This window comes from Ascaphus truei, chromosome 11, assembly GCF_040206685.1.
Source record: "Ascaphus truei isolate aAscTru1 chromosome 11, aAscTru1.hap1, whole genome shotgun sequence".
NCBI classification, from domain to species: domain Eukaryota; kingdom Metazoa; phylum Chordata; class Amphibia; order Anura; family Ascaphidae; genus Ascaphus; species Ascaphus truei.
In genome coordinates, this window is record NC_134493.1 from 26,231,898 (window position 1) to 26,246,978 (window position 15,081).

Consider the following 15,081-nt stretch of genomic DNA (forward strand, 5'->3'; position numbering starts at 1 on the left):
TGAAAAGATTGTATAGAAGGGCTGACTAACCTCAGCCATCTATAACTGCCGTGCGCGCGCACAGCATAGCACGCAGCCGCACTGTAGAACCAGCCTAAGCTGCACCATTGAAAGAAGAAGAGGAAAAAACGGAGCACTACGTCCAGTGCTGGCAAAGCCAGAAAATAACAACAAGGATGTGTTCCCACAATGAAAGATAAAGCTAATTTAATTGATCAAAAGCAAACAAAAAAACACCAATGCGTTTCGGACTATAAATAGCCCTTTATCAAGGTGAATAACTACTTACCCTCTGGAGTGCCATTTATATGAGACCGGGGTGCAGTATGCGCCAATCGCCAACACTTCTGTGTACGTCACGCGGCGCGGACGTCTGACGTCAACACGCCTGAACGCGCAACGCGCATGCGTCCAAAGACACAAACGTATGACAGTCATACATACATACATACATGCCCTCTAGCTGCGAGCCTACCTTCCTATGCATCGCTGCCCCTAAATCTCTTGGATCGCTCGGAGTTCGATCCTTAAGAGGGGGGTACTGTAACGATGCGCGGAACACGCCCCCTGCGGCGTGTCCCTTCCTTACCTGTTTACTTCTGATCGCCGCCCTCTAGCTGCGAGTCAAGATCCTGTGTCTTTAGGGATTCTGAAGCAAGCAACGCCATCTTGCTTTCTGGCAAACCATGCCCTATTCCTCCTGACAGGAAGTAAGCCTCTCTTTGACTTTCTCTCTGCTATTAGTCTTTTGCTACCAGTCCTGGTGCCTGCTAGTACTCATCGCATACCTGCCTGGACCTCCTTGGGACCTTTACTCATCTCCTGTGGATTCCGGAAGACTGGGACAGTCACTCTTATACTACTGAGGTTAGTTTACCGTCGGGTAGTGTAGGTACCTGCTTAGTAGGGTTCACCTTGACGTGGTAGCAGGCTTATAATTCCTTGGCCAATGGATTAGACTAAGAACCCTTATGTTATATTTAGTTTCACTGCACCTTGCTGTTTCTGTCACTATGCCTTTAAGAAGTCTGTACGTTCTCCAAGAAGCAATTCCCTTCTCTGGATGTTACCTTGTGCTCTGGACTCCATGCCATGCCCATGTTCCTGGTTTCCGTTTCCAGACTCCCGTGCTGAAGCGTTGGCTTCCCAGCAACCCCCGCGTTGGTGCCTGAGAACGCGCGCACTCCCGCTCTGCTGTCAGAGCATGCGCGCACATGCAGCTGGATCACTCGTGTCTCTGAGTAGGCACCGCACCTCCGGACGTGTCGTGCATTCTCATGCGCGCGGCGCGGTCACGTGCGCCGATCCCAAGCTGCGTGGCAACTTACTCCCTTCGTATCCCCTGTGGCCTCCCCACCTCGCTACTGGGTCCTTCCCTTTCTCTCTGCGCTTGTGAGGAGAGCACAAGCGTGACAATAGGCTGCTGAATTATGAGACTGTGACCAGGGACCTGGCACAGGGTAGATATCCCTGCGGGGATAGGGAATCCCTAATCAAGGAGGAATATACCTTTCAGAGGGAAGCAGCTGAACCATTATGTGTGGCTAAAGAACACCCACTGCAAGGGGCAGCTAGCCCATACTCGTCAATAAAGATGACCCTGTTCAAATATACTCTCGTGTGTAAGTGTGGAGTAATTACACAGAGAGGGGCACCACAGAGGAGTTCCTCACCAGGACCATCCACAAGCGGACGCTGGGTTCCTGATGAGGCGGAGGCGCTGCACTGGATCTAGGTAGGACTCAGCACACTACCTCAGCTGCCTGTCTGGGTTGGCAAATCCCCACACACCATCATGCGGGAGACTCAGGAGTCCTGTTGCCAACAGGTGCACCACCAGACATCACACTGTAATGGGGACTGGTTAGACCACAGGGGCCAATATGAGATTGGGTGGGTCAGGCCAGGTCAGAAAATCCGTTACAAAAGAATATTTGAAAATATCTTTAAATATACTAAAGAAGGGGCTTCCACATTACTGTAAAATACAACAGCTGAGGCCAGTTGAAGGAGCATGTTTATCTTATACTATATTAGTGAAAGCACTGTATGCCTGCCTGCCTGCCTTCCTGGATGTCCGGTGTCCCTAGGGGAAATCTCATTGGTCCCTTGGTCCGCCCCCGCACACCTCTCATTGGCCTGAGGCGGAGTGATGGGCCAAGGGACACACACACAGGGACACACACACACAGGGACACACACACACAGGGACACACACACACACAGGGACACACACACACAGGGACACACACTCTCCCCCGTCAGTTGGACCGCAGCTCACCTTCCCCCTCCTCCTCTCCCGGTGCCCCTCACTCTCTCCCCCCTCCCCACCTCACCCAAATCCCCACGCTCCGCAACATCCCCAGCTGCACCATCACCCTCACCGTGCGCCGCGGCCCTCCTGCTCAGCAGCAAACTCCAGGCTCCTCCCCCCTCGCGCCGCGGCCCGGGCCTCCTGCTCTCCCCCTCACGTGCGCCGCTACCGGAGAGGGGAAGCGCGGGCCGGGCCTCCTGCTCTCCCCCTCACGTGCGCCGCTACCGGAGAGGGGAAGCGCGGCGCGGGACTCCCCCTCACGTGCGCCGCTACCGGAGAGGGGAAGCGCGGGACTCCCCCTCACGTGCGCCGCTACCGGAGAGGGGAAGCGTGGGCCGGGCCTCCTGCTCTCCCCCTCACGTGCGCCGCTACCGGAGAGGGGAATCGCGGCGCGGGACTCCCCCTCACGTGCGCCGCTACCGGAGAGGGGTAGCGCGGGCCGGGCCTCCTGCTCTCCCCCTCACGTGCGCCGCTACCGGAGAGGGGAAGCGCGGCGCGGGACTCCCCCTCACGTGCGCCGCTACCGGAGAGGGGAAGCGTGGCGCGGGACTCCCCCTCACGTGCGCCGCTACCGGAGAGGGGAAGCGCGGCGCGGGACTCCCCCTCACGTGCGCCGCTACCGGACGGAGGGGAAGCGCGGCGCGGGACTCCTGCCACTCTTGCCCCCCCAGCTTCCCAAACTCACCTCCTGCCCCAGCCAGATGCCACGGGGTCAAGGTAAGTCACCCACTGTCTCCCACCCACGCACTGTCACCCAGTCACCCACACACTCACCCACCCACCCACCCAGTCACTTTCACCCACCCAGTCACTTTCACCCACCCACCCAGTCACTCACCCATTCACTCAGTCACTCACTCAGTCACCCACCCACTCAGTAACCCATCCACCCACTCACTTAGTCACCCAAAAACTCACTTAGTCACCCATCCACTCACTCACCCACCCACAAACTCAGTCACCCACCCACTCACTTAGTCACCCACCCACTCACGCAGTCACCCACCCACACACCCACCCAGTCACCCACCCAGTCACCCACTTTCACCCAGTCACCCACCCAGTCACTTTCACCCACCCACCCACTCAGTCACCCAGTCAGTCACCCACCCAGTCAGTCAGTCACCCAGTCAGTCACCCAGTCAGTCACCCACCCACCCACTCAGTCACCCACTCACTCAGTCACCCACTCACTCAGTCACCCACCCACTCAGTCAGTCACCCAGTCATTCACCCACCCACTCAGTCAGTCACCCAGTCAGTCACCCACCCAATCACCCACCCATTCAGTCACCCAGTCACCCATTCAGTCAGTCACCCACTCACTCACCCACCCAGTCAGTCACCCACTCACCCAGTCAGTCACCCACTCACCCACCCAGTCACCCATTCACCCACCCAGTCAGTCACCCATTTACCCACCCAGTCAGTCACCCACTCACCCACCCAGTCACCCACTCACCCACCCAGTCAGTCACCCACTCACCCAGTCAGTCACCCACTCACCCAGTCAGTCACCCACTCACCCAGTCAGTCACCCACTCACCCAGTCAGTCACCCACTCACCCACCCAGTCAGTCACCCACTCACCCACCCAGTCAGTCACCCACTCACCCACCCAGTCACCCACTCACCCACCCAGTCAGTCACCCACCCAGTCAGTCACCCACTCACCCACCCAGTCACCCACTCACCCACCCAGTCAGTCACCCACTCACCCACCCAGTCACCCACTCACCCAGTCAGTCACCCACTCACCCAGTCAGTCAGTCATTCACCCACCCAGTCAGTCTCCCACTCACCCACCCAGTCAGTCTCCCACTCACCCACCCAGTCAGACTCCCACTCACCCACCCAGTCAGTCTCCCACTCACCCACCCAGTCAGTCTCCCACTCACCCACCCAGTCAGTCTCCCACTCACCCACCCAGTCAGTCTCCCACTCACCCACCCAGTCAGTCTCCCACTCACCCACCCAGTCAGTCTCCCACTCACCCACCCAGTCAGTCTCCCACCCACCGACCCAAAGTCACACACCCACCGACCCAAAGTCACACACCCACCAACCCAAAGTCAAACCGACCCAAAGTCACCCACCCACCTACCCAAAGTCAAACCGACCCAAAGTCACCCACACACTCAGTCAACTCAGTCACCCACCTAGCTGTCAAGGGGGGGGGGGGGGAAGCCTAACCCTGTCGTACGCCCCCCCAAAATTACATCCCGGGCAACGCCGGGTCTCTCAGCTAGTCTTATAATATATTATTGAAAGCACTGTATGCCTGCCTGCCTGCATGCATGCCTGAATGCTGCCTGGATGTTCGGTGTCCCTAGGGACAATGGCATTGCACCTTTGGCCTGTCACTCCGCCTCAGGCCATGCCCGCCCCCGCACCATGCCCGCCCCCGCACACCTGTCATTGGTGTGCGGCCAGCACCCCGCACCATGCCCGCCCCCGCACACCTGTCATTGGTCGGCGGCCAACAACACTGCCACACTGTCACCCCTCACTGAGCTACACCACTGACACACTCTCCTACCCCTCACTGAGCTTTGGGAATTGCAGCACCTAACCCTCACTGCTCTGAGACATTTGCACCTGTGAGACATTTGCACCTGTGAGACATTTGCACCTGTGAGACATTTGCACCTGTGAGACATTTGCACCTTTTTTGGGACCAGCTTCAAAACTCTCAACAGAGACAACCCTGAACACCTGCTACCAATCAGGTACAGACTCTTTCCTCCATAAATATTTAACAAAACCATTAAACACCACCCCCCACCACCACCATTAACACCCCCCACCCCCACCACCATTAACCCCCCCACCCAAACAGAATACCACCCCCCACAACGGCGACCGCATGGTGCTCATGAGACACCATTAACCCCCCCCCACCCGCTCCTCACCTCCACAACGACACCATTAAACCCCCCCACCCGCTCCTCACCTCCACAACGGCGACCGCATGGTGCTCATGAGACACCATTAACCCCCCCCACCCGCTCCTCCCCTCCACAACGGCGACCGCATGGTGCTCATGAGACACCATTAACCCCCCCCACCCGCTCCTCACCTCCACGACACCATTAACCCCCCCCACCCGCTCCTCACCTCCACAACGGCGACCGCATGGTGCTCATGAGACACCATTAACCCCCCCCACCCGCTCCTCACCTCCACAACGGCGACCGCATGGTGCTCATGAGACACCATTAACCCCCCCCACCCGCTCCTCACCTCCACAACGGCGCCTGTACTTCAATACACAAATGTCATAGATCATTGTAGCTGTTAAATGTTTGTAGGGATTGCAGGTACTGTAGTGTAGCCCTTTGCGCAGCTGAAGTTCATTTGTGGCCGGGTGCCACTTTTCACAGCTTTCTTCTCCCTAATCAAATTATTCCTTAAAGTTGTCTCCCGGGCAACGCCGGGTCTCTCAGCTAGTGTATCAGAAAGGAGGGGCCCTATATCCCAATCGGAATATAAACCGTGTGGGATACGAGTGTGCAAGGGGAAAATCCAATATAATTCTCTTTTATTAAGGATATTAGTCCATTACCTCCTCTAATTGGACACGGTACATGTTCTATACCCAAAAATGATAAATTATTCACATTGCCCAAAGTACAATTAGTGAAATGTTGAGACACTGGATGGTTGATATCTTTTTTAGTGATTAAACGTTAATGTTCAAGTATCCGAACTTTTAAACATCTGATAGTTCTTCCTATGTATTGTTTACCACAACCACATCTTAACAAATACACCACGAAGCTGGTGTCACAATTAATAAAGGAATTTATATGAAATTTTCTACCAGTTTTATTTGAAGAAAATTCAGAAGTACGCTCCATAAATTTGCATTTTTTTGCATTTAGAACAAGCATGACTGCCTTTTGGTAGATTTTTTAAAGGGTTTTTTTCTGTAAAAAACATACTTGTGGAAACATAGTTGCCAATAGTTTTTGCCTTTCTGAAGACAAATCTAGGCCCTTCATCATAAATTGAATGTAGGACTAGGTCCGCTGCTAGCACTCCCCAATGTTTCTTAACTGTGTTCTTAATATGAACAGCTTGATTATTGTGTTGAACAATAAAGAATGGTGACTGAAAATGTATGTCTTGTCTCTGTTTAGTTCTGTCCAGGAGAACAGTTCTATCCATCTTCTGTTCTTCATTAAATGTTCTATCAAGGTCTTTCTTTGCGTATCCCCTGGCTTCAAAATGCCCCATCAGGTCATGGGATTGAATAAGAAAATCATCATTGTTGGTACATATTCTTTTCAATCTAATCGGTTGGCCTTTAGGAATTCCTCTGATGAGAGATTTGGGATGGCAGCTGTCAGCACGCAGAAATGTGTTGCGTGAATTTGTTTTACGATAAACCGTGGTGGTGATATTTTTGTGTAAAAATTTATTGATATGCACAAAAATATCACCACCACGGTTTATCGTATGTACAAATTAATCTGCCTGGGAAAAGATTGACACAAAATGGCCGCCGTGACAATCTCCTCACCAACTGTCATTTCAGCCTGCTATCATTGTGGCTCCGCCCCTTATCTACATGTAACCAATCAGGCAGTGGCTGTGAGTCAGTGTGTAGTAACATGTATTACTCAGGCAGTGTCTGTGAGTCAGTGTGTAGTTACGTGTATTACTCAGGCAGTGTCTGTGAGTCAGTGTGTAATTACATGTATTACTCAGGCAGTGTCTGTGAGTCGGTGCGTATTTACATGTATTACTCAGGCAGTGTCTGAGTCAGTGCGTAGTTACATGTATTACTCAGGCAGTGTCTGTAAGTCAGTGTGTAGTTACACACAGAGAGTAATACAATACACATGGGGTGGTGGCAGGGACACAGAGACCATCCTGAGGGAGAGCAGTCCTGTGTGGAGGAAGACACCCTGTACCTGATTGACAGTCTTGTTGCTGCTATTCTGCTGCTGTGAATAAAGAGCTGCGGCTGCTTTTAAAGATATACAGTGTGAGACTGGAATCTCTCATCCCCGAGGGGGGGGGGGGGACTCTCTGGAAGGATTCCACCCGTATTCCTGGGGCTCAGAGATGGAGGCGCTGCACCATTACATACATAGTTACATAGTTACATAGTAGATGAGGTTGAAAAAAGACGTACGTCCATCAAGTTCAACCTATGCTAAATTCAGACAACAGATACTTTATTCTATATCTATACTTACTTATTGATCCAGAGGAAGGCAAACAAAAAACCCCATTAAGGAGAAAAATTAATTCCTTCCTGACTCCAAGAATTGGCAATCGGATTAATCCCTAGATCAACATCCTTCCCATATATACTTATTTGGTATATCCCTGTATACCTTTCCCATCTAAAAAGATGTCCAACCTTTTTTTGAACAAATCTATTGTATCTGCCATCAGTCTCCATGGGTAATGAATTCCACATTTTAACTGCCCTTACTGTAAAGAACCCTTTCCTTTGTTGCTGGTGAAATTTCCTTTCCTCCAACCTTAAGGGATGGCCCGAGTCCTTTGTACTGCCCGTGGGATGAATAGTTCTTTTGAAAGCTCCTTGTATTGTCCCTGAATATATTTGTATATAGTTATCATATCCCCTCTTAGACACCTCTTTTCTAATGTAAATAAATCCAATATAGCTAGCCTCTCCTCATAAGTTAGAATGTCCATCCCCTTTATTAATTTGGTGGCTCTTCTCTGCACTCTCTCGTTCCATAATGTCTTTTCTTAGGATTGGTGCCCAAAATTGTACTCCATATTCAAGGTGTGGTCTTACTAATGCTTTGTAAAGGGGCATAATTATGTCTACTTCCCTTCCATCCATTGCCCGTTTGATGCAAGATAAGATCTTGTTTGCCTTTGCAGCTACTGCATGACATTGGGCACTATTGCTAAGCCTTCTGTCTACAAGCACTCCTAAATCCTTCTCCATCAAGGATTCCCCCAATATATCTCCATTTAATTTGTAAGTCGCCTTTTTATTCTTGCATCCCAAATGCATACAGTACAACTAATATATAACTGAGTGTAGGTATATAAATATATATTTTTATATTAAACCATATGGGTACCAGGAGGTTTAAAATACAAAACAAAAAATTATTTATTAAATACTAATGGGTACACATCTATCAAAAATTGTATATCTAATTTAAAAGTCATCTAAAATCTCTAAAGAAAGTGATGACGGAGTAGGTCGGCAAACGAGGGATATTCAGCTGCTATCTGCTCAGTGACGCCGATCTGTGAGTCCCTGTGATACAGAGGCTTGTGTGCATATAGGCTAATTTAGCTAGCATACCGCCGAATTACACCTTACAGACCTATACTATAGGGTCTATAGGCAGTGTCACTTACATATGGGACCACCGTGACTGTACTGTATATACCCCTACTGCTATATACCCATACACCTCACCGTGTTTGCCGACCTACTCCGTCATCACTTTCTTTAGAGATTTTAGATTACTTTTAAATTAGATATTCAATTTTTGATAGATGTGTACCCATTAGTATTTAATAAATAATTTTTTGTTTTGTATTTTAAACCTCCTGGTACCCATATGGTTTAATATAAAAAAATATATATATATATATATACACCTACACTCAGAGTTATATATTAGTTGAGTGCAAACCTATGGGATCTCCTTTTGTTGGTCACCTTTTTACCAATCCTATCCACTTGTACCACTTTTTATCTTAGCATTTGATTATTAAGGTGAGCAGTGTTCATACAATCTTTATCCCAAATGCATAACCTTACATTTATCTGTATTAAACCTCATTTGCCATTTACCTGCCCACGTTTCCAGTCTCTCCAAGTCCTTCTGAAGAGAAATTTCATCCTGCTCTGATGAGACGGAGGCATTCACCCCAGAAACCTGATCCTGTCACCCCCCATACCATCGCGGGAGACTCAGGCCCCCCTGTTGCCAGCAGGTATGCACCACACTCAGACCCGTAGCCAGACCCTAGTACAGAGGAGGGGGGCCCGATCTGCAATTGGCCCAGGGAAGGGGGGCTACATTGGGAATCGATGTTATTTTTCTTCATATTAATGGGTATACTCAAAGCTAATGATATGCCAAAATGACGTCCATTAGCAAAGCTACAATTGTTTCTTCACTTTTTCTGCTTGATGAATAGGGTGACCAGATTTCGAAAATGAAAAACCGGGACACCTTAAAAAATAATTTATTAAGCAAATTACATCACGTGACACCCCCCGTTGCCATGACAACAAGACACTCTGATGCCCCTGCAGTGTTAGTGTGTATAGAGGTGGGGGCTTTGCTTGGACCCTTCAACTCTTACAGCCAGGGCATTATTGGCCAGGAATGCCCAGTTCGGAGGGGATTACTACTTCAAAATGTATTTGATTCGTAACAACATCAAAAAACTCTAATACCAATAACTAACAACCACAGACAATGATAATCTAAACCATCAAATAAAATGTCTCCGGCCCTTGTTCAAGCATGTTTGCGGTACTTACCAGATAAATCAGTGCCTGCAATCCACGACTGTATCCGCCTCTCCGAGCGTCTGAAAGCAATCCAGCGTTCCTGGTGTGTGGCTGAAGAGGTGAGGGACTCCCTCCTCTCAAACGGAAAAGAAGAGCAAAAAATAGAGCTGGAACATACAGTACCTATCATACAGGGATGAGAGAGAGAGACAGAGAATGAGAGAGAGACAGAGAATGAGAGAGAGACAGAGAATGAGACAGAGACAGAGAATGAGAGAGACAGAGAATGAGAGAGACACACAGAGAGAGACAGAGAATGAGAGAGAGACAGAGAGAGGGACATAGGGAGAGAGAGACACACAGAGAGAGAGAAAGACAGAGAGAGAGAGAGAGACAAAAGTAATGTACTGTATAACCATTATACCGTACCCCCTAGTATTCGTATAATCATTGTCCCACACCCCCTATTACTCACGCTTTGGCAATACTGAAATGTTCTTTTGACAGAGACACACAGAGAGAGACAGAGACACAGAGACACACAGAGAGAGACAGAGACACACAGAGAGAGACAGAGACACACAGAGAGAGATAGAGACACACAGAGAGAGACAGAGACACAGAGAGAGAGAGAGAGAGAGAGAGAGAGAGAGAGAGAGACACGGGCCTATTTAGTAAGCGTCGATAAGGCTGCGTCTATAGTATTTCAGAAGGAGGGAAGGCACACGCTGCAATACACTTGCTGAAGCCTGAGCTTTTTTATGGCTTTGCAGGGTATGCAGCGGGTGCGATTGGGGGCGTGGCAATAAATATTTGTAGGCGTGGCAATAACGTTCCGGCGTGGACGTCACTTCCCTACCTCACATCCCGATCCACCGGCATTTTTTCAGATGCAGCATCTGAAGCACTGTGCAGACAAGAAGAAAAACGCACACAATGCGCACCAGAGATTAAAATATAGTAAATTATTTATTAATAAAACAAGAAATAACCGAGGGGGATCCAACCCCACCTCAGTACTTTCTTCTCGTTGCTATTGCCACACTATACGTCCTGACGCCGGAAGGGAAGTTGGTACGCGACCAAGACGAGACACCGGATTTACAGTGGAACCACAACATACCACAGATTGTTGGAGGACCACACTGCGAGGGGCGCAGCCTATCGAGTTTCCCGGTCATCGTCCAAAGTCTGGAGCTGCGGAGTGACCACCGGATTACCACGGAGCCCGAGCCTGTTTCACACAATGCTTTTACCAAACGGATGTTTGTGAGTTTGCTATTTTTATCTTGTCCAGGAAATGAAATTGTTAAACCGAATTTACACATGGAGCGGGCGCTTTCTCTTCTTTTTTTTGTTTAGATATCTATCGAGGAGGTGGTTGTTTCCCTGAAGAGAGCTGCCCGGGCTCCAGAGGACGCCCGAATTGGATCCTTTTATGATTGAGTTATAACATAGCTATTAGAGCTAGGTTTCTGGACTTTTATTGTGTTTAGGCATAGTGTTTATTATTATTTTATTACAGCTACTTTTTAGTAATTGCACTGTTATTAATTCTGACCACTAATTCTCACTGCCATTATAATCTCTCTCTAGCCACAACCAAATTGCTATATCAGCTATATTATTTATTGGTTATACCAGGGGAGCACAAACTTTTGCAGCTCGCCCCCCTGCCTTCCCTCTGCTGGTGCTTGCGCCCCCCCCCCTTACCTTGATGCGGCGTCACGTGACCTGCAGCGGCATTTGACGAGGGTGACGTCACATGACCCCGCGGCGTAATTTAACATACTGTGCTATATGTATGCACACACAGCTGTCTCTTACACATACAAATACTGTTTTTACATCCCTATACATCAATAGGGACCACAAAGTATCCACACACACTTTTAGTTGTGCTACAAACTCTCACATTTCCACACCCACCCACACCATTTATATCCACTCCCACTCCATACACACCTTTTGTAAAGCACTGTATATACTGTGGGCTCTCCATTCATTTTCATTCACACTGATACACATACACACTCTTTCATCACTTGCTTTCAGGAACCTTTTGACACCTCTAGGCATAAAACACATCCACACCGGGGGAAGGACCAGCACAGATAACATTCCAAGAGACACTGTTTTTAAGTATACCTTTTGCTTGCTTCATTCATTGTAACATCGCCGGAAGAAGAGATCAGTGTATCTCGAAAGCTCGCACAAATAAAAGCATTTCGTTAGCCACAGAATGGTATCATCTATTTATTTTTTGATTATTGAAGCTCGGCTAACACCATACTGATACCTCTATATATATATATTGCGCGCGCACACACACATATAACGTTTTATCCAACTTTTTCATTTATCATTTGTAGAGAAAATGAACAATGTCGCCAGAAGTGCTATTTTTCAAAATGTAACATCTCTACTAATTAGTGTAAAATGATACTTCATATAAAGCAGGTTATGGGACCCAGTATAAAATGACCTTCATGTTTCTTATCGCATCCCAGTATATGGATACTTTCTATTATCACAAGCTGCTAACATGTGACAGGGCTCAGAGTCTGAGCCCAGAATGTGACATACAGAACATTCTCATTCTAAATTTCAAAAAATATTGTGTTGATTTCTGACCTGACTGCCGTGGTTACAGCTCAACCACTCTGTTCTACTGTATGTCACCACTTTCTGCCACAACCAGCTGACGGTGGATCTGCAAGGAGTTCAACGCTCATTGGCATCACATCTGTGGCTTGGTTGACGTATCATTTCTCCAGCTTTTTATTGTATTGTTTTTAAATAGATTATATTTATTTAGTTGAATAGATATTTATTTAGTTTAATAGATATTTATTTAGTTTAATAGATTATATTTCTAAGTTTAATAAGTTATATTTCTTAGTTTAATAAGTTATATTTCTTGGTTTAATAAATTATATTTGTTAGTTAATAGATTATATTTGTTAGCACAGTAGATTATATTTACTAGTTTTTAAGTCTCCCACTCAGTGCCCCATTAGGACCCGTGCGCATATTTCACATCTTTTCGGAGTCGCTTATTTTTTAGACCCTCGGAGCCGAAACCTAAAGGGGTCAGCTAAGAAAGTTCGGATCAAGAGGAGCCGCACAGCTTAAAGACAGAACATTTCCAAGGGAGATGGAGACAATTTGGGTAAGATCTGATTAAAGGACAAACTTTGAGGAAGGAAAGGGTGACGGGGGAGTCTAAGAGGGGGGTGAGAGAGCAAGGTGGTGTGTCAGATTGGGGCAGAGCAAGAGAACGCAAAAATGATGGGATTTTCTGCACACCAAAAAAAAACAATAAGTAGTGATACTTTTACCGGTGCCCCTTAGTCTCAGGGAAGACCGGCATTTCGTCCAATGGATACAATATGATTGATGGGAAAGGGCACACGGATTTGAATAAAAAAAGATAATTTATTGTGCCACAGACTACAATGTTTCGGCTGCTGGCCTTTCTTTGCCGGATTTAGTGGGTTTAGCCACTTTACCTGAGAAAGACCAGCAGGCCGAAATGTTGTTGTCTATGGCAGTGCAAGAGAAAACAGGTTGGGGGGGGGTGGGTTCTCGCAAAGTCGCCGACCCATGGGTGAGTGTCCCCGGTGGAAACTAGTCCTGGACCCCGGGAAAGCTGTCTGTGGCCCATACAAGCTGAGTAACATGTAGAAAGGACACATGTATGTTCAGAATGAGTTAGCATGGTATTTTGAGAGGCACCATAGCAGGTCAGTGCAAGTCAGTGCAGAGCACTGCAAGGTCAGTCAATATGAGGAAGGGTCCGATGGAGGAGTTGGAGGGTCCCAGAATATCTCTTAAAGCAGGGGTGCGCAAATCGAGGGGCACGACATTTTCTTGGGAGGAGGGGCTCGGCGCTTACAGAGGCCCCTCGCTCTTCCCCACAGCATTTAAATTAAATGCCGGAGATCGCGCGCAAGGCCTCTGTAAGTTCCCTTTCCTTGTCTCCGGCGGCTTCTGGCGACAGCAACGTGGCGTCACATGATGTGGCATTGCCATAGCAACGTGATATCACATGACGTCGTTACATCAGAACGTCGGAGACAAGGTGGGGAAGGTGGAGGGGGGAGCAGGGGGAAAAGGTTGTGCAACCCTGTCTTAAAGCATTGCCTTGCATACAGATCAGAGGCCAAGAATGGATATGGATATCCGATGTGAAGCCGGAAATAAGACAGAAAAGACCGTTTCGGGGGAAGAAGATGAGTGATGAAATAGCCGTCACTGTGTAACTCTTCCAATTACCTGCAACTTCATGCAGAAAAATAGCAACGCTTGTTTTTAACGTGCTAAGCGCCTAATGGGGAATTCAACTGCTGAGAGGTTAAGGGAGTTACTAACCCAAACTCAGCGACGTTTCTGTGTCTCTGTGATAACTCCCCCAGGACATGCCTGAAAACCAGAGGTAACTCAATGTATTTTTGATAAATAGAAACATGACCTTCTGGGGTGGGGTATATAATGGGTACTGGGCCTGGTGAGGTGGGTATAACTGGTACTGGGCCTGGTGAGGTGGGTATAACTGGTACTGGGCCTGGGGAGGTGCGTATAACAGGGTACTGGGCCTTGGGAGGGTTGTATAACTGGGGAGGTGGGTATAACGGGTATTTGCCCTGTGGAGGGCGGTATAACGTGGTATTGGGGTTGGGGTATAAGTGGCACAGGAGCTCTTGCGATACAGAGTATCACTGTCCCTGGTTACAAACACTTCATGGCTCCTGCAGATCAGGACACGCACGAAGGTGGTGCCCTTTGTGCCACCAGACGACGAGGCGGGCTACGAGGCGGACGACGAGGCATACGACAAAGCGGGCGTAAAGTGGAACAATGAGGTGGGCTACAAGGCGGCCGATGACGCAGACGTGGTGTACGATGACCAAGGAGCATACGACAGGTGTGGCCGGATCTGCTGCTTCACCTTTTTTAGGCGGAGGAGAAGACCCCGGGAGCAGGTAGGAGAATACGAGAGGTGCGGACAGATCTGCTGCTTCACCTTTTTTAGGCGGAGAAGAAGCCAGGAGCAGGTAGCAGAGGAGCCAGGGCGTAGATACAGGGGTTTTCTAGGGGCCCTGAGAAGTTGGTTTGACCGCAGGAGAGGCAGATAAGATCAGGAAGGCTGCGGGAGGGGCAGGTACTAGAGGGAGATAGGGATATTGGGCGTGAGAGGGTGAGAGAGAACAAGGAGCAGGGCCGGAGCACGGGTTTCATGCGCCCGAGGCGAAACTTAAAATTTGTGCCCCAGTTGTATAAAAAATAATAA

At 48.7% G+C, this 15,081-nt stretch overlaps 1 protein-coding gene and 1 long non-coding RNA gene across 3 annotated transcripts in view; one reads left to right on the forward strand and one right to left on the reverse strand.

Annotated features, from left to right (window-relative positions):
- RMI2 (RecQ mediated genome instability 2) overlaps nucleotides 1-15,081 on the forward strand; it is a 703,116-nt gene that overhangs the window by 276,339 nt on the left and 411,696 nt on the right. The gene's annotated exons all lie outside the window — the stretch shown is intronic.
- LOC142462957 (uncharacterized) overlaps nucleotides 9,673-15,081 on the reverse strand; it is a 34,874-nt gene continuing 29,465 nt past the window's right edge. Inside the window, exons 1-3 of one of the 2 annotated variants that reach the window (XR_012787301.1) lie at nucleotides 10,801-11,175; nucleotides 10,648-10,695; nucleotides 9,673-9,924 (exon numbers count right to left, since the gene is read on the reverse strand). This is a non-coding gene — a long non-coding RNA (uncharacterized LOC142462957). Of the gene's footprint in view, nucleotides 9,925-10,647; nucleotides 10,696-10,800; nucleotides 11,176-15,081 lie in introns of those variants that run through there. The other variant, XR_012787302.1, reaches the window with a different exon arrangement.